At 41.0% G+C, this 20,106-nt stretch overlaps 1 long non-coding RNA gene across 1 annotated transcript in view; it reads left to right on the top strand.

Moving 5' to 3' along the window:
• The window catches only part of LOC122200735, an 89,793-nt gene that overhangs the window by 27,839 nt on the left and 41,848 nt on the right, over positions 1-20,106 (top strand). Inside the window, exon 2 of the long non-coding RNA XR_006193919.1 lies at positions 4,490-5,204. This is a non-coding gene — a long non-coding RNA (uncharacterized LOC122200735). The remainder of the gene's footprint in view (positions 1-4,489; positions 5,205-20,106) is intronic.

Below are 20,106 nucleotides of genomic sequence, written 5' to 3'. Positions count from 1 at the left end.
AGGTGTCCTGGCACAAGTGTAGCTTTAAAAGCTTGATTATATTTACCAAACAAATATTTAGATGAAAGCTTAGTTTTATTTTTTAAACTTTTATTTATTATTTTTAATGCTTTTATTCATTTGAGAGAGGCAGAATGTGAGTGGGGGAGGGGCAGAGAAAGGGAGACACAGAATCCCAAGCAGCCTCCAGGTTCTGAGCTGTCAGCACAGAACACGATTCAAGGCTTAAACTCACATACTGTGAGATCATGACCTGAGCTAAAGTTGAACGCTTAAACGACTGACCAACCAGGTGCCGCAGCTTAGATTTTTTAAAGTTTTTATCTATTTTGAGAGAGAGAGAGAGAGAACATGAGTGGGGAAGGGGCAGAGAGACAGAAGGAGAGAGATACCCAAGCACACTCTGTGCTGGCAGCCCGATATGGGGCTCGAACCTAGGAACTGTGAGATCATGACCTGAGCCAAAATCAAGATTTGGATGCTTAAGTGGCTGAGCCACCCAGGCACCCTGAAAGCTTAGTTTCTATGAATGAAATCTTTGTGTCCATGTGCCAGGCATTACACTAGTGATGGGTGTGCAGACATAAATGAGCTCATGTCTTTGTCCTTAAGAGGTGCATGATGTGAAGTCAGATGGATAGCAAATGAAGGACAAAGATTCATGTCATCAATGGATAGGTTATTACACTTTGAGATGAAGGATGTCACATTTAGGCTACTCATTTTTCTAAAGAAGTGAATTAACAGTAACTTAATTTTTTTTAAGTTTTATTCATTTTTGAGAGAGAAAGAGAGAGCATGAGAAGGGGAAGGGCAGAGAGAGAGGGAGACACAGAATCTGAAGCAGGCTCCAGGCTCTGAGCTGTCTGCATAGAACCCGATGTGGGGCTCGAACTCACAAACCATGAGATCATGACCTGAGCTGAAGTTGGATGCTTAACCAATTGAGCCACCCAGGTGCCCCAACAATAATTTAAAATTTTAACTTGTTAATGAAAGCAGATTTATTTTAAGTTTTGCCTCTAGAGGAACATATTCTTATAGACCCAAAGGTCAAACTGTCATAACATCTTCTGACATGAACACATGAGCATGGTCTATATGTTTCACCTGATTTGCTGTAAGTAGGGGATTTGCATCCTCATAAGTGGGGTATTGGAAGTGAGAACTGTACCACTTGTCTGAGCTGAACTACTTTGTCTGTGCTTTCTGAATTTTGAGATGAGGTTTAAAATGAAACTATTTGTAAAAGTTACAGTGCTCTTTCCCAAAGTTTACATGTTTACAACTTGAAGAACTTTCTTGTCTTTTATGATACTGTACAGTTTAATAATTGTGAGAACAAATTTTTTTTATTCTTTATTTTGAGACAGATATTGAGAATGAGTGGGGGAGGGCCATAGAGAGAATGAGAGAAAGAGAGAATCCCAAGCAGGCTCTGTAATGTCAGCACAGAGCCTGGTGCAGGGCTGGAACCCACAAACCATGAGATGATGACGTGAGCCAGAATCAGGAGTCAGACACTTAACTGGCTGTGCTACCCAGGCACCCCCCAAAGATCTTTATTAGTTAACTGAGTACTGTGATTTTATAGAATTACCATGTATAGTATTTGGGTGTAATATTCAAAATATTCTAGCCTTTCTTTATTGGTATAAGTCACTCTAGCACCCTGGCAGACCTCGGTGTCTTTGCTTGAGAATTAACAACTCTTCTTTACCCTCAAGTACAGAAGTGCTTTGAAAGACAGCAGGGATTCCTAGTGGATAGAATGCTGTACTCACAGAGTAGTTTTTATTTTGTGTTCCTGGTGAATTGTTTTCTGGATTATTTTTTGGGATTCTGGCAATGAAAATAGAACATAAGCTTACTATATTATGTTTAATCTCTGTTCTTAATAACTCTGAGGGCGTTTTCAATGTTATAAAACAAAAAGCAAGTTAGAAGAAATTCTTTTTTTCTTTTTTGTGCATAAAGACTCTCTGTCCTTTTAAGATAAAACTCTTCAAAGTATAGAAGCAATTCGTGGGATGTTTTAGTGACCCATGGAATTTTGTAGTTCAGGGAGTATAATCAGCTTATAGGAATTTTTATTTATTTTGAATTTAGTTTTAATTAGAATTTTGTAATTGAAAAATTTAATAACAACCAAGAACACTGTCTTTGAAGGGATATACATTTAATTTGTATTAGGACTTTTTGGTTATGTATCGATGCTGATATAAGGATTTGGTCTAGGAATACATTTTAGGGAAGGAGTCTTCAGACAGTCAGTAATCAAACCAACAGGGTATATTTTTAGAAGCCGAGAGAAGGGAGATTTAGGAGAATGAGATGATCAGTACAGTCAAATTAAAACAAAAACAACAAACCAGGTTAACTAAGGTAGGGATGAAACAGTATGTATTGCTTTAAGCAATTGGAAGAGTAGTTTCAGTGGAGCCATTGGGACAGGAGCCAAATTGCAGTGAGTGTCGTCCACCTTTTTTTCTTCCACGCTGGAGAACTGGACAGATAAATGCTATTATCATCAGTTGAGCTGGTCTTACTGCTCGTGTTTGCAGCCTATGTTGAAGGGCAATCTTGTACCATGACCATGTAAGATGTGCGCTCATGTTTTTATCTTGATAGGTGAATTTGTCAGCTTGACTCAAATATCAAACCTATGAAACTAAAATTAATATGAAATTCTTCTTAATAAAAGGACTCTTTTTCTCTTAGGTTTTCTACTTTTTTTTTTCATTTCACGTTGATTTTAAGAACTTTTTTTGTCCAACTGACTTCTTCACTTGGCTATCAAAAAATTTATACTCTCTAGTGCTGTCTCAAAAAATATTTGATGTCTTTTGGCTGTGTTTTTCAAATAGTAGTGTTGACTCTGCTTTGTTCCCTGATTTCTGCATGGGGAGAATGCTTAGGGAATAATAAATGTAGGAATAGATAACAAAACGAGCCATAGACAGCCCAGATGGCTCTGCCCTTGGACAGGACACTAGCAGAGTGGCCTTCTGTTTCTTTCCCAGTCAGGCCTTATCTTCAGGACCTCCTTATGAGATGGAGTAGACGGGGCAAAAAAATATGAATATATGAACTTACATGTGTTGATTTCAGCCAAAGTCAAAGGAGAAGCAACAGACTGACTCTGTATAGCAGTTTCCTTTAGTGTACACACTCAGCTCATACACAGGTGTTGTATCCTTCCTGTATGGACCATAAATTCCCTCCATATTTTCCCTCAGATCGTCCTTAATGGTGGATCTAACTAGATCACGTGTGACTGGTTCTAGTTTCTACATAATGGTTGTGTGTATGTGTGTGCATATGTACTTACTTTTTATTGTACCTCCATTACTGTAAGATAGAGTTCCTTTTGCCATGTCAAGTGGGAGTGAATGTAGACCAGGAAGACAAAGACTTTTAACCCTTTCTGGTGAGATTCCAGACTCTTGGTTACTCTCAGTTTTGTGGGTCAAAGAATGCAAATCAGTCCACCATTCTGTCATTTTAGTTTCTTGTTTTGTCCCTCTCTCCCTGGATTCTAACTTCATTCCTTCTGTTGACACTAGATAATCCAATACCTTTCTCTGCTCAAGTACCATAAATTCCCTCTCTGGTTGACATTTCCCACTTAACAGAAGAATTTTGATAAGTCAGATAGTAATAGTGGATGGGCCCGATAGAGAAACAACTTGATAGCTGTTTCTGGAAAGTTTATTTACCTATGAGGGAAACCATTAAGAAAAAGATCTTGTTTGTGCTAATTGTAGCAAATGGAGTAGGGTATTGAAAAGAAAATTGGGCAGCTAAATTATCAGCATTTAGAAAGTTTGTGCTACAGGGGGCTGAGGTAAGGTGGGAGGCATGAACATGCAGAGCACAGAGGATTTCTAGAGCAGCAAAACTACTCTGTGTGATGCTGTAATGGTGGACACGTATCCTTACACATTTGTCCAAGCCCAAGGACATACAACACCAAGAGTGAACCCTACTGTAAACTACCAACTCTGAGTGATGGTGTTGTGTCATTGTAATTCATTGATTGTAACAGATGTACCACTGTAGTCCATGACTGATTGTGTGTGTGTTTGTGTGTGTGTGTGTGTGTGTGTGTGTGTGTGTGAAGGGGGAGGTTGTGTATTTGTGGGAAGAGTGTTCTATGGAAAATATCTGTACTTTGTGCTCACTTTTGCTGTGAGTCTCAAACTTCTCTAAAAAATAAAGTCTACTTAAAAACAAAAACAAAAACAAAAAAACATAAAGTTAAAGGAAGCTTATGCTCATCAACATCTTAGAAGCCCCCAGAAGGTGAACTGAAATTTTCTTTCTCTAATTCAAAATGAATTAATCTCTCTGAGAATTTCTGGGCCCGAGGGAAATATCTCTCTAGCTTCACTCACTAGTTATCTCATTTGATGAGCATTTTTTAAAAAGCTATAAATTCAATTATTTTATTGCACTTGACTAACATTTGCTTCCCATTTACCTCTAGGTTTGAAGTTTGAGGAAGTTCAAGAAAGATTTGGTGAGGAGTTCTTTAATATATTCTTTGATGAGAATGAGAGAGTCCTTTGAGCCATAGGTGGCACATTGCAGGACTTTTTTAATGGCTTTGATGCTCTGTTGGAACACATCAGAACTTCCTTTGGGAAACAGGCCACGCTGGTGTCCCCATCGTTCCTGTGCAAGGAGCTCCCCGAGGGCGCCCTTCTGCTTCACTACTTCCGTCCTCACCACGTTGTGGGCTTTGCAATGCTGGGCATGATCAAGGCTACAGGAAAGAAGATCTACCAGCTTGATGTGGCCATGGAGCAGGTGGCCAATGAGAAACTGTGCTCCGATAGAACCCAGGCAATTGTAGCTGTCTTACCTTCCTCATCACAGAATGTGACAATACTAACACCAGGAAGAACCTTCCCCGGGGAATCTCCCAAGTCCCTTCGGACCTCAGAATCAGCATCAGTACCTTCTGCAGGGCCTTTCCTTTCCAATTGATATTTGACATCCACATGTCCGTCCTACAGCTGGGGGAAGGCCTGCGGAAATAGCTGTGGTGCGACAGCCACAAAATGCTCAGGTTTGAGGACTGCTTCGAGATCGTTTCTCCAAAGGTCAGTGCCGCCTTTGAGAGGGTCCTGTTGTGACTGTCCACCCCGTTTGTGATCAGGACCAAGCCTGAGGCTTCCGGCACTGAAAATAAAGACAAGGTGAGTGGCCATGGGCTCGAGATGGGTGATGGGGACTGGAAGAGTGCATAATTATTTCTGTAAATTACATGCCGGCGGTAGTTGTAATTATTGAGGCTACAGAGCTTAAAGTGCCATTTAGAAAATTACTGGTCCCTGAATGTATGGAAAAAGATTTGGCCCTATTCCCAGCCATTTTGCATAGGGTCTGCCTCTTCCATTAGTTTATTTCAGCATATAAAAGGAAGACACTTACTAATACCAGCCACAGTAATTACAAAAATGATAGGACTCACCAAGAACCTGATCCTGTAAAGCCATGAATATTTCCACCAATTGAAGGCAAACAGGAGAGAAATGGAAAGGCAGATTCCAACAGTGTGGGGCCTGCTCACCTTCTCCTTAAATAACTATGGGTGGAAAGCTAGCTCCACTTTGAATATGCTCTGTTCTAAATGTCATAATCTAGGAACGTCTTGGTTGCATCCTATTTTTGTCTCAGTGTGCAGAATAATGGATTTTCTAAGAGGTGGAAATTAAGTGGCTATCTCACAAGTGCTTTTCTCAATAGATTGTAGCATTGACACAGGGACTCATTCCTTTAGAACAGGCTCACTGCTTGGAGAACAGTGTCAACGCTAGGAATTATCAATTTCTTTGAATCCCTGTTTGGAAAATCTTGGTTATTAACAAATGAAAAGATGGGTAAAGCTTTTTTTTTTTTTTTTTTAGGGGAAGTCAACATTTAAGTAGAAATGTGAAGAAAAATGAATCATTATTATTTTAAATACAAAAATAAATGATATAAATGATACTCTTCTGCAGTAGACCTTTGTGTGTATCAACTTCCAGTAGAGCTTTTTGGTATTTTGTGACCAGAAAAGTATGGGGCTCCTGGGTGGCTCAGTTGGTTAAGCATCCAACTTTGGCTCAGGTCACAATCTCCCAGTTCAAGCCCCTTGTGGGGCTCTGTGTTGACAGCTCAGATCCTATAGCCTGCTTCAGATTCTGTGTCCCCCTCACTCTCTGCCCTTTCCCCTCTCATGCTTTGTCTCTGTCTCTCAAAAATAAATGTTAAAAAAAATTTTTTTTAAGTAAAGTGAAGTTCTTCCAGGTGATTCAGCTTGTTCGCAAGCATTTTAGGGAAAGCTGTTGACTTTTGGAAATGAACAGGCTGCTGTGGGCTAAAGGAAAGATGAGTTACAGAGATGATTAAAAACTCAGTGAATTAGGGGTGCCTGGGTCACTCAGTCAATTAAGCATCTGACTTCAGCTCAGGTCATGATCTCGTGGTTCATGAGATTGAGCCCTGCGTTGGGCTCTGTGCTGACAGCTCAGAGCCTGGAGTCTGCTTCAGATTCTATGTCTCCCTCCCTCTCTGCCCCTCCCCCACTCTGTCTCTCTGTCTCTCAAAAATAAATAAACATTAAAAAAATTAAAAAAAACACCTTAGTGAATGAGTACTCATGTATTTGTATTGTGGTGTGCCTGCCATGAGAAAGAAATAAGGGACTAGCCCCCTGAAAGCAGAGCCAAAGACATTTTTGAGGATCTTCTGCAGCATTCGTTTTAGAACTGCTTTTTATAATTTTGAAATTCAATGGAAACATTTTAAACAAAATACTTGAGAGATAGGGAACAATAGCCATTTATTCAGGATGACTGGATCCCGTGATTTAGAAAACTGATCCAGTGTTGTTTTCAACATTTAGATTCAGCAATTCGAAAGCATCTAAGTATAAACCTGAAAAATCCAACTTGGCATGCTTGGATATTTTAGTCTGAATGAATTGTTATTATTTCTGTTTGATTACACATGGTGTTTTAATAATATTTCTTACATATGTATTATATGTATTTATATTGTTCAATGATTGCTACCCTTTCTTGAAGCTCTTTGCAAAAGAGGGAAGTTGTTTAGTGTATGTTTTTGTCCATATTTTTAGTTGGCTTAAAATTGGAATTATTCTGTCCTTTTAATTTAGAGAATATTAAAACTGTCAGTTCTGTTTTACAGAAGTGAAGTGTTTGGCTAGAAGGGTGTGAGCAGTGTTGGCCTTTAAAATTGAAGTTAATATTTTTGAAAATGTGCCTGAAGTAGAATATGTTATTACCAATGTTAATTGCTTTATATATTTTGTAGATTTTAGAAAAATTAATTCAATTTATAGTTATTGCTTCAGATTTCCCCCCTCTATTTCATCTGGCTTGTATTTCTGTTTAATTTGCATACCAGTGTGAGGAATAGACATAATGAAATGATGATTCACATGTCAAGGCCCCCTGCCAGTTCCATTATAGGAAAATGTGCTTATGAATGAAATGCCATTATAACTTAAACATGGCAGTGACAGCTTAAAAATAAAGCAATAGGCAGGATTTTTACTTAGAATAGGACACCAATCCTCTCATCCTTGGGCTTATATTTCTGCTTATTCACCTGGGTTTGCCAGAAGGGGACATTTGGGAAGTTCTTTTGGCACCATTTGGAACTGTGGTCAGTAACTTTATGGCATGGAGTCTTAACCAGGTGAATAACATTTTTGAGTTACTATGTTTCCATATCCCAAATTTGTATTTTCTTAACACATGGAAAGAAGAAAACCAAGGTTAAAAATTAGGATTCTCTTGATAAATTTGACCTGTTACTCACTATTTTCCCCATAATAGGTGTTCTTTCTTGTTGATGAATAATTCCATGTTGCTGAAGTTTCTAATTTTTTATGGGGCTTTGATAAGAAAGTGCTATTTTCATTTTTATTTATTTTTTTTAATTTTTTAATGTTTTATTTATTCTTGAGAGAGAGACAGAGCATGAGCCGGGGAGGGGCAGAGTGAGAAAGGGACACAGAATGCAAAGCAGGCCCCAGGCTCTGAGCTGTCAGCACAGAGCCTGACGCGGGGCTCGAACTCACGGATGACGAGATCGTGACCTGAGCTGAAGTCTGACGCTCAACCGACTGAGCCACCCAGGCGCCCCAGAAAGTGCTGTTTTTAAATAATTTAGGATATTCCTTGGTCCAAAGGTGAAGGCTTTCATGATAATTTCACTGTTTTGGCTGTGGACTTAATGCCTGCCATCCAAAAAAAAAAAAAAAAAAAGTCAAATACCCAAGAAGTGAAAACCAAGAGCTAATTGTGTAACTGAATGACAGTAAATCATTTGCAGAATGAACTGTAATACTTCTGCTAAACAGAATCTTTGTCATTGTCTGTTGTCAGCCATTGCTTATCCATATGATTAGAGGCAGAATGTGTTTGTGTGCAGTTTGGTGAAATACTAATGGATCAGAAAGCCATCATCCTAGTTCCAGAGAAGTTGCATCGTGATTGTGCAGTAATGAGTTATGGAGACCAGAAGGGGGAATGTCACCGAGAGACATCATATGCAGTCATCAGTGGCAGGCTTCAATTCAGCAGACTTTAGAGGTCAGGAGGGACTCTTCCAGGTGGATTGACCCAGCTTTGAGTCCCTCTATTTGGCTCCCTCTGCATCTTCTAAGTGATCACCTATGCCTTACATAGTCTCCTCTCTCTCTTTTCTTCTCTGCCCATGTGGCATTTCTGTGTTTTTATCTTTCCTTAAAGCTCACCTTCTTTTCATCACGTTTCTTTATCAGATGTCAGGCATTAAATATGAATGAATTAGTTCATTATTTAAAAAAAGAACAGATTCAGCATTGGGAATTAATGATGAATTATGAATCTCTTTTAATTTGTGCATGCATCTTTAGGTCATTCAAATCTAACTATTTGGAGAATTTGGAAGTTTTTCACATCAGTCTTTGGAGGCATTGTGGTGATTTTTAGAGGAAATTTCTTGTAGTACAATGTGCAGCTTGGGGCATTACATCTAGTCCTGTGAATCTAATGTATTGACATAGATTCCAAAGCTTCTTTGTATGAAAGGGGCCATGTGTGTAAAGAGGGCTGTTAGAAACTGGATGAATGGCCCATGGCTTCCTTCTCCACGTTATAAGGTAATAGTGTGTGGGAAAGTGGAGGTAGCCTGGGCAAGAGGCATCTCAGACCCGTGATTTTAGTAAATCCCTGTAATCTGAGCCTCAGGTTAATTCATCTGGAAATTAAGAAACTCAGATGAATAATTAGTATTTATACTCCTTATTAAGTCATCTTTAACATGTGTAAATTTATAGGAAGTCCGTGGGTCATGAAAGTTGCTATCATCCCTTTGATTCAATGAATTCAGGCAATTTCAAAGAGAAGCAGAGGGGAATCTGACTTTTCAACCATGAAGAGTCATCCTCTTATCAGGACCGACTTAAAGTAATTCTCTGACAGCTTAGGCTGCCTACCTCAAACACTTTTTTGTAAGGATTAAATGACAATCCATGTAAAATTTTTCTATCTTCAGCTTCAGTGTAAGCCATGATTATTATTTTTGCTCTACACACTTGTAACCTCCTTCCTATCTGTTCTCCTCCTCACTTATGGCCTTAGAAAAGAAGGTACTGGACATCAGTAGGTTTAATAATTTTAAAGAAATATGAAACCTGCTGGTATAACATCTCCCTAAAATATGACTTGGGGATCTGCTTTTTTCTTTATAAACTGTTCTTGTTTTAAAATCCTGAGTCTCATTTTCAGAGTCACTGGAGTTTGGAATAAAGTTTTTACTACCTGGGTCTACTAATACCTTTTATGTACACACGTTATAGTGCTCTGCTGTGCCAATGGCTTCCAAGATAAAACCAACTGGTTAGATTAGGCACAACCTGAAATAGCAGTGGATTTGAGAAACAATAAATAACATGAGTTCTTTTGACATTTTTTTCCTAGTAGCAATGCTTCAAAGAACTTTAATAATATTGTGGAAGGAGTCCAGGTTTTGAAATACATCACCCCTACAACAGAGAAATGGCATTTTCACTTGTGTTCTCAGAGTTGGAACTGAGGAAAAGCATGAACAGTAACGCATTTCTTTTTCAATCCCTAGAAATATCCTCACATTTGTCTTATTAATTAGAAGTCACAAAACAAATTCTGGGAAATAATTTTAAGAGAATACAGAATTAACCTCTGATTTTCTGTGATCAGATCTGCTTCCAGCCTTCTTTATCTTTCCTAGACATGTGCCCATTTTCTTCTGACACAATGATTGAAAAGTTGAAAATATATTTATTGATCTTACCATGCTGTAATGACATTGTTGAAAGACAAATTTCACCTATCAAGAATACATCACTTGACTTCATTTCAGGTTAGTGTGGGAAAATGTGAGGTTTTTTTTCTCTCTTCAGACTGACACATTCTGTTAGAGAATTTCAAATATTGGACGATAATTTTAATGATGGAAAAAATGCCATTAGGTCTTTCTCTATAAATTAGCATTATACAACATAGATGTAACTATGACTATGAGTCAAAACTATCTGGAGTTTGCTTTGCTCTTGTAGTTATAAATGAGATCTTCAATTTTTGTGGGTTTTTTGTTTGTTTGTTTGTTTGTTTGTTTGTTTGTCTTTTCTCTGGAACCGCTTCCTGCCCATAAACTGCCTTTTAAAGTAGGTTGGACAAATTTGGATTCTGACGCTGGTATTGCTGAGGCTCATTCTGGTTCTTTCAATCTTTAAATGCCTGTAATGTTAAAATGCCTGCATAGTGCCATGCTACTGTATAGTTACTGTATTCTGTAAAGAAGACAAGGTATTTGTTACATGGTGAATTATATATTCACTATAGTGACCTCCAGCCTCAATTGCCCATTTTGCTGTTGGATAGGTGAATAAAGTATGCCAAAGATGGCTGATGGGGCTCAAACAAACTCTGATCTCTAGCTTAGAGACCCCTCCTCTGTGTTCTTCTTCCTTTGTTTGCTGCATGCACAAAAATCCCCACAGATATGGAAGCTGACAGCTATAAATTACCCTCCCCACTTGCATTTGGAGCTCAGATCTTTGGAAAAACAGTCTCCTCTGAGCCCACCAGTGTTAAATAAATCTCTGATTGACCAAGATTTTTGAGTGCTGCCTGGTTTTTCTGCCAGTGTTCCAGCCTGGTTCCGTAACATATTTGGTTCCCTGACTGGGAAACCCAACCGCACTGGCCCATTGTTGCCACTGGTTTGGAAGAATGGCTGGGCAGTGACAGAGCAAGGGATCACAAGGGAGAAGACACGTCCTGCCTGAATTTCAGCAGTCTCCTACTCAGTCACCTCGGGCCAGCCCTGCTCCATTGTTCCCACCAGACTCAAAGAGACCTGGAAGGTGAGTACCTGGACCTGATGTCAGAACCGGTAAGGTCGGGACCTCAAAATAGTCAGGCCTACCCAAAAGGGTGGAAGGGGGACCTCATCAATCTCCAGAAGCCTTAATAGTCTCACAGGTAGAAAATTTTGCAGGAGGGAATGTAATAGACTCTGGTGTGTGTGTGCATGTGAATGTACAGCTCAGCCAGGCTTGCCAGTCAAGTTCGAGTTTGTGGCTTCACAGGCAGGCACTCTTAAGGTCCCCAAAAGTCTACAGAGTCTGAATGGGCTCTCCTGTGTCATGGTGAGCATGTAAGGTCTAGGGCAGTATCGGATCAGACTCTGATTGCAAGTCACAAAGCTGAGTCCACAACAGCCAAACCTCACCTGAAGTTTCCCTCAGAAATGCGACCAGTGGAGTATCTGATTGGTCCTCTCATCCAAGGGGATACCTTCCCTTTGTCTGTCGTTGTGACACTGAACATGAGAAAGAAATTTATAATGGGATCAAAACAGAGTAAACCTATGATTTTAGATGTCATGCTCAAATATTTTAAAAAGGGATTTTCAGGTGATTATGGGGTGAAAATGACACCCAGGAAGTTAAGGACCTTTTGTGAACTAGAATGGCCCATATTCAATGTAGGATGGCCCCCAAAAGGGGCATTAGATGCTCAAATAGTGGAGCGGTTTTGGCTAATAGTCACTGGGAACCCAGGCCACCCTGATAAATTTCCATACATCAACTCCTGGCTTGAAATTGCCCAAAATCCCCTGCCTTGGGTGTGATTCATCCTTAGCAAACAGAGCCAGGCAAAGGTTTTTGCCACTTCATCTGGAGGCTCACACAGGAAGCCAAAGAAACAATGCACTGCTCCTCTAATATTTAAAGGAGACATGGAGGAAGATATTGTCTTTCTGCCTCCTTATGACTGTCAAGCTCCCTCCCCACTGCCCCTGAGATTGAAACTCCTCCCCCATCTGTCTCTCTGCTGCCACCACAGCCACTGCTGCAGCAGTTGCCACCGCCCATCTCCCCGCCCCTCTCAGACCCAGAGAACCCTCCCCCACCGGGGCCAGCAGACAGACTGCGCCCCAGACCCAGATCTAACGCTCTCCAAATGCCTGTAAGGGAGATGAGAGAGCCTGAAAGACATAATGAGGATGGAACAGTCCAGCCCAGTCGTTCCATGATGTATTATCAACCTTTCTCTACAACCGACCTCTTCAATTGAAAACATAACACTCCACCATACTCTGAAAAGCCACAAGCAATAGTCAACTTGATGGAGTCCCTCTTCCAGACCCACCAACCAACTTGGGAAGATTGTCAACAGTTACTCCATACTCTGTTTAATACAGAAGAAAGAAGAAGAATGAGAGAAACACAACAGTACCTAGAAGATCACGCACCTCTGGGGATTAATGACCCTGCTGTCTGGGCTCAAGCTGCTGCACCTGAAGAATGCCTAACATGGGATTTCACCACAGAAGAAGGACAAGCCCACATCTGATGATACCAGGAAGCCCTCTTTCAGGGAATCTGAGCTGGAGCCAAAAAGCCCATGAACATGACTAAAATATCATCAGTCACCTAGCACCCTGGGGAGTCTCCTGGAGACTACTATGAAAGATTATGTGAAGCATACCTTGTATACACCCCGTTTGACCCTGAGGCACAAGAAAGTCAATAAATGGTAAATACCTCTTTTGTGGCACAGGCTACCCCAGATATCAGAAGAAAACTCCAGAAGTTGGAGTGCTTTGCCAGGATGAATATCACTCAGCTGATAGAGGTTGCCAATAGTTTTCATGAACACAGAATTTGCAGCCAAAAGAGAAGTGGAGAGAAGAGTAAAAAATAAGGCCACCCTTCTCACAGCAGCACTAAAAGAAACAGATGGTGCAAAGATGGGAAGACCCCAACCACTAAAAGGGGGGAAGCCCAGAGCCCCCTTAGCAATATGCATACTGCAAAGAGAAAGGACACTGGAAGAATGAATGTCTGAATTGGAAGGGACCTCAAAACCCAGCCAATATCGGGAGGATCCTCGAGGTGAGAACTTTGTTGGTCTGGCCTGGATAGAATTGGACTGAGGGCGACTGGGCTCTTTCTCTCTTGGCCCGCATGAGCCCACAGACAAAATGAAGGTAGGGGGCCAAACAATAATTTTCATGGTTGACACTGGGGCTGAATACTCCATTGTTAGTTCCCCAGTGGTGCCCTACAGCCAAAAGACAGCAACCATACTTGGGGCTACTTGGACATGGGCAATGCAACAGCCCTTCTGTCAAGCTCGTCAATGTGAACTTGGGGATCACAAGGTCCGGCATGATTTCCTCTACTTATCTGACTGCCCGATTCCTCTCCTGGGCCAGGATCTGCTCTCCAAACTTGGGGCCCAGATAACTTTTGAACCCACTGAACACACTAGCTTCCAATTAAACCCAAGGCAGAAGGAAACCCTGGTCTTGGTGATTACCCTGCCAAGGGAAGAAGAATAGAGACTATTCTGTGCCCAGGCCCTACCCTGTGGCCCCTCAGAATTCAGGCTTACATTCCCCTCTGTATGGGCTGAAGATAACCCACCTGGACTAGCTTGGAGTTGGGCCCCCATCATTGTTGACCTGATGCCTGGAGCCCAACCTCAGAGACAAAGGCAGTACCCCCTTCCACTCCAGGCTAGAATGGGTATACAAGAGCACCTGACCAAGCTCAGAGAAGCAGGTATTCTACAAGAGCACCTGACCAAGCTCAGAGAAGCAGGTATTCTTTTTTTTTTTTTTTTAATTTTTTTTTTCAACTTTTTTATTTATTTTTGGGACAGAGAGAGACAGAGCATGAATGGGGGAGGGGCAGAGAGAGAGGGAGACACAGAATCGGAAACAGGCTCCAGGCTCCAGGCTCCGAGCCATCAGCCCAGAGCCTGACGCGGGGCTCGAACTCACGGACCGTGAGATCGTGACCTGGCTGAAGTCGGACGCTTAACCGACTGCGCCACCCAGGCGCCCCGAGAAGCAGGTATTCTAACTGAGTGCCAATCAGCTTGGAATACCCCGCTCTTGCCAGTCAAGAAGTGAGGAGGAGGATACTGACCAGTACAGGATTTGAGGGCCATTAACAAAGTGACTGTTTCCTTACACTCAGTGGTTCCAAACCCATATACTCTCCTCAGCCAAATTCTGGGGTCATGCCAAATGGACACATCTTTGTCCTATCATCTATGGGAAAACACCTAGTGAAGGAATATCACCAACTCACACACCTAGGGAAAACTGCGCTAGAGGCCCTCCTCAAAAGTACTACTATATGAGCCAGCTGCCGGCATTATGACGACCTGTCAGTGAACAATGTGTAACCTGTGCCAAAAACAATGCTTAGTCTGCCCTACAGCCCCTCCCTCACACACAAAGGATGGGAGCCACCCCTTTCGAAGACTTAGAGGTGGACTTTACCAACCTACAACCAAATAAAGAGTTTAGGTACTTTTTTGTAATAATCTGCACATATTTAGGATGGGTCAAAGCATTCCCTAGCAGAGTGGAACAAAGTTGCAAGGTGGCCAAATCTCTTCTATGGGAGATTGTGCCTCAGTTTGGTCTACCCTTAACCATACACAATGATAATTGACCTGCATTTGTGGCAGACATACAAACCCTGACAAAGTCCTTGAACATTACCTGAAAACTGCACACTGCTTACTGACTCCAGAGCTCAGGGAAAATAGAGTGGATGAATCGCACCCTCAAGGAAACCCAGACTAAGTTCCACCAAGAGACTAATTTCCCATGGCCAGATTTACTACCGCTGACCCTCCCGCATGCCCGATGCATGCCTGGGCACTAGGATTCTCCCCTTTTGAGTTATTATATGGGTGACCCCTTCCCTCATTTTTAGGAAAACTCCCAGGAGACCTACACCAGATTGGAGACAAGGGAATAAGAGAACAGCTCCAGACTTTGGGGGCAGTCCTAAACAAGTTACAGAGATACACCATAGAGAGGGCCCAATTTCCTTAGGGACTCCCTTTCACCCCTTTCAGCCAGGAGACTCTGTGTCGGTCAAAGATTGGAAGAGGGAACCTCTTAAACCACAGTGGACTGGGCCTCATACTGTTATTCTAACAACTCCTACAGCCCTTAAAGTTTCAGGTATCAACCCATGGGTCCATCACTCCAGAGTTAAGAAGGTCAGCTCAGAAGAACCAACAACTTGGCAAAGTGATCCAGCTCCAGTCAACCCACTTAAACTGACCCTCAAAAGGGAAACAGGCCCCTGAGACCTACACCCCTCCTCTAACCACACCCCAGAAGCTATCTGGCCTGCACACAGCAGAAGCCTGAGGAATCAACTTGTGAACCTAGCCCAGGGGTTTGGATGCAGCTCTGCCAGCCCTTGCCCCTTACTGGTGTCATAGCCCTGATCTTACTTCTTACTGTTGGGCTGATAGAGACTGCACCAACAAGCTGGACATGGGACAAAACATGCTTGGTGGGTCTCACATACCTCCTCTGGATGGGAGGATTATTAAGTATTGCCTGCATATTATGATAACCTCTCTCACCCTCACAATTGCCACTTATCCACTTTGCCCCCAGGATTGTTATATGACAATTAGCGAGTCAAGGGTGTTCAGCGCCTTCACCTCCCTCCACAAAGATTGCTACAAGGGAAAAACACACACTCTCTGTCAGCCACCTGGTGCCCCAAGGACTAAGTATTGGACCATAGAAATAACCCAAAATGTCAGGAACCCATGTCACAACAAGGGTCTCCAGAGAGGGAAGTGAGCTTGCTACACTTACCTTCCTCAATGGGGGATCTCGGATGGAGAAGGGGTACAAGACAGGGCCCTTCAGAAGGCTATAAAGGATACCCAGCATAGGGTAATACAAGCCATAAAGGTGACCACTTCCCCGGCAGCCTACCAGGGTTTGAACCTTTCAGCCCTCAATCAGATACGCTTACCAACACTACTACAGTGGGCCAACACTACTCTACAAGTCTTCCATAAAATAGATAATCACACCCAAACCTGCTGGATGTGCTCGCCCCACAGCTGGAGGGCTTACTTAGCCACTCCTATCCCTTTGACCTGAGAAGTTCCTGAAAATCTCAAAACCAACACCTCTGTCTTAATTGGACCCCTGGCCACTGGGATCCATCTCACAAATGCTGACAATCTAATTGGTACAGTCCCTGAAGGTATGAATGGTACCTTTCTATGTGGAAGAAATATAACCTTAAAGAGGAATACAACCCTATGCTCAACCCCTGGGATGTTCTATCTTTGTTCTAATTTGGCCTACCAATGCTTACAGGCCAACTGGACTCAGATATATTATTCTGAGGGGCGCCTGGGTGGCTCAGTTGGTTAAGTGACCAACTTCGGCTCAGATCATGATCTTGCAGTTTGTGAGTTCGAGCCCCGCATCGGGCTCTGTGCTGACAGCTCAGAGCCTGGAGCCTACTTCGGATTCTGTGTCTCCCCCTCTCTCTACCCCTCCCCTGCTCATGCTCTTTGTCTCTCTGTCTCTCAATAATAAATAAATGTTAAAAAAAAGAGAGAGAGATAAATGAAGACATGGAACAGGTAGAAGATTCTCTGGTAAACTTACAAAGCCAAATAAACTCTCTGGTGGTAGTGACCCTCCAAAATAGGGGATCCCTCAATCTCCTCACTTCAGAAGAAGCAGGAACTTTCATCTTTCTGGGAGAGGTCTATTTCATAAACCAATCAGGAATAGTTACAACTAAGGTTAAGGAAGTCAAAGAAAGAAGTCAACATAGACAACAGGAAAATATCAATCAATGGAAAGGATGGGATCTCACAGATTTGACATCCTGGCTTCCTTCCCTAGGGGGGGCCCTCTTCTCCATAATTTTACTTGTATCCATCAGCCCCTGTATACTGAATGCCGTGGTACATTTTATTGAAAACACTGTTGCTCGCCAAACTACAGCACATATCTTAACCTTCTGAGAGTACCAACCTGTAAAACTGAAAGGTGATGCCTACTAAAAGTTTTTTTAAGGCATCAAAGGGGGGAATGTTGGAGAAGTGACTAGAGTATGCCAAAGATGGCCAATGGGCATAAAACAAACTCTGGTCTCTAGCTTAGAGACCCCTCCTCCGTGTTCTTCCTGTGTTTGCTGCGTGCACGAAAACCCCCACAGATATTGAAGCTGACAAATATAAATTACCCTCCCCCCTTGCATTCAGGGCTCATATCTTTGGGAAAACAGTCTTCTCTGAGCCCATCGGTGTTAAATAAATTTCCAATCCACGAAGATCTCTGAGTGCCGCTTGGTTTTTCCACCAGTGTTGCAGTCTGGTTCTGTAACATTGCCACATTTTTATTTTTGTTAGCAGGAAAGAGTGCACCTGAACTAACAAAGGAGGTGTTTCCTACCATAGATCAGATACCATTGACTGCTAGAGTGAACATGGGGAGGCGGGATTCTTGGAGGGGAGGCGGGATTGGCCCTTTGAGTTACAAATTGTTCAGAATCTTTCTTTAATTGGTCCTTTTGTTTTAGCTGGTAGCTTTCAGTCTCAGTTAAATTAAAAGCTGAAGAGATGTTTGGAATTCATTGCGTACCTCCTCAGTTTTAATGATGCATTTAATTCATATTAACATTTTTCACAAGTATTCAGTGTGAAACTATCACAGCAGTAGTTTTGGAATACTTTACTGCCCACCCCCCAACCAAAGTTTCCTGTGCCCATTTGTGGTCAATCCTTGCTCCTACTCCTGACCCCAAGCAACCACTGGCCTACTTACATCTGTATAGATTTGTCTTTTCTAGATCTTTCTTAAAAATGTAATCATACAAATATGTAGTCTTTTTTGGTCTAGCATAATATTTTTGAGGTTCATCCATGTTCTTGGGTGTATGAGTAATTTGTTCACTTTTAGTACAATGTTCCATTGCATATATATACTGTGGTTTTTCTGTTTTGTTTTGTTTTGTTTTGTTTTTACACATTTACCAGCTGATAGACACTGGATTGTTTTCAGATTTTGGCTGTTGTGAATAATGTTGCAATGAACATCTGTGTATAAGTGATTGTGTTGGATATATTTCCAGTTGTCCTTGATAGATTCCTAGCAGAGGAATTACTGTGTCATATACTAAGTATACATTTAACTTTTTAGAGAATTGCCATGCTGTTGAACAAAGAGGCTATGTTGTTTCACATTTGAGCAACATATGAGGCTTCACACTTCTTCACGTTCTCACCAACACTAGGTATTGGCATTCTTTTTGGTCATGACCATCCTGGTGGATGTAAAGTAGTATCTTGGGTTTTAGTTCACATTTCCCTGATGACTGATGATGTTAAGCATCTTCTCTTGTGCTTATTAGCCATTGGTATAATTTCTTTGGTTAAATGTCTAATCAGATGTTTTGCCTATATCTGTTGTTTGTCTTCCTACTGATTTTTTTTTAAACATACATTCTGGATAAAGACTTCAAAAATTACTGTCTTTTGAAGCACAAAGATACTGTGATGGTATCATTATTTTCTTTTAGGAAGCTTGCTTTTGGTATGATATCTCACAAATCTTTATATAACTCAAGGCCACAGATTTTCTCCTTTGTTTTCTTCTAGATGTTTTATGATTTTAACTCTTACATTTAGATTTGTGATTCATTTTGAGGTATATTTTGTGTATGCCATGGGGCCCAAGTTTTTGTTTTTATTTTTTATTTTTTTCATGTAGATTTCCAGTTGTCTCAGCTCAGTTTTTGAGAAAACTATCTTTTCACCATTGAATTGCCTTTGCAACTCTGTCAAAAATCAATTGATTGTACATTTTTTCTTGCCTTTCTGTTCTTTTTCATTTTTTAAAAATACCTAACTGTATGGTGATAACACAGTGTCTTGATTACTGGATCAAAATAAGTTTTGCAATTGGGTATTTTAAGTCTTCCAAGTTTACTCTTTTTCAAAGTTGTGTTGGCTATTCTTGGTCCTTTGTATTTCCACATAAAGTTTAGGATACCCTTGTCAATTTCTAAAATAACTTCTAGTATTTTTTAGGGATTTCACCAAATTTGTAGGTTTAGTTAGAAAGAAGAGCTGTCTTAAAATACTGAGTCTTCCATTCCATGAAGTTATCTCTCTCAGTTAATATAGATCTTTTTTAACCTTTGTCAACAAAGGTTTTATAATTTTCTGTGGACACGTCTTGCACTTTTTTGCTTTTTTGTTGCTTGTTTCTTGATATGACAAAGACAATGTTTTTAAATGGTATTTTTATATATAAATACAAATTATTTTTGTATATTGATCGTGAGTCCTATGGTCTTACTAAACTCATATTCGAATAGTTTACTATTACACAATAGAAAAAATGCAATGGGGGGGGCTTTAGGATTTTTTACATAGGAGGTCATGTAGTCTGAGAGTTAAGATAGTTGTCCTTCTTGCTTTTTAATTTGTCTTTCTTTGTCTATCTCCCTCCCTATATCTCCCCCTCCCTCCTTCTCTCTCTCTCTCCTAACCTTTGCCCTGGCTAGAACCTTCAGTACAGTGTTGAAAAGAAGTGGTGATAGTGGATATCCTTGCCTTTTTCTGAAATTAAAAAATAAAGCATTCAGTCTTTTGCCATATGTGTGATGTTAACTGTAGGTTATTTATGTTCTTAATAAGACGGAGAAAATTGCTTTCTATTCCTGGTTTGTTGAGACTTTTTATCATGAAT

Source organism: Panthera leo, chromosome D1 (assembly GCF_018350215.1).
Source record: "Panthera leo isolate Ple1 chromosome D1, P.leo_Ple1_pat1.1, whole genome shotgun sequence".
Lineage (NCBI taxonomy): Eukaryota > Metazoa > Chordata > Mammalia > Carnivora > Felidae > Panthera > Panthera leo.
Note: the sequence above shows the minus strand (reverse complement) of the source record. Positions and strands in the feature narration are given on the sequence as shown.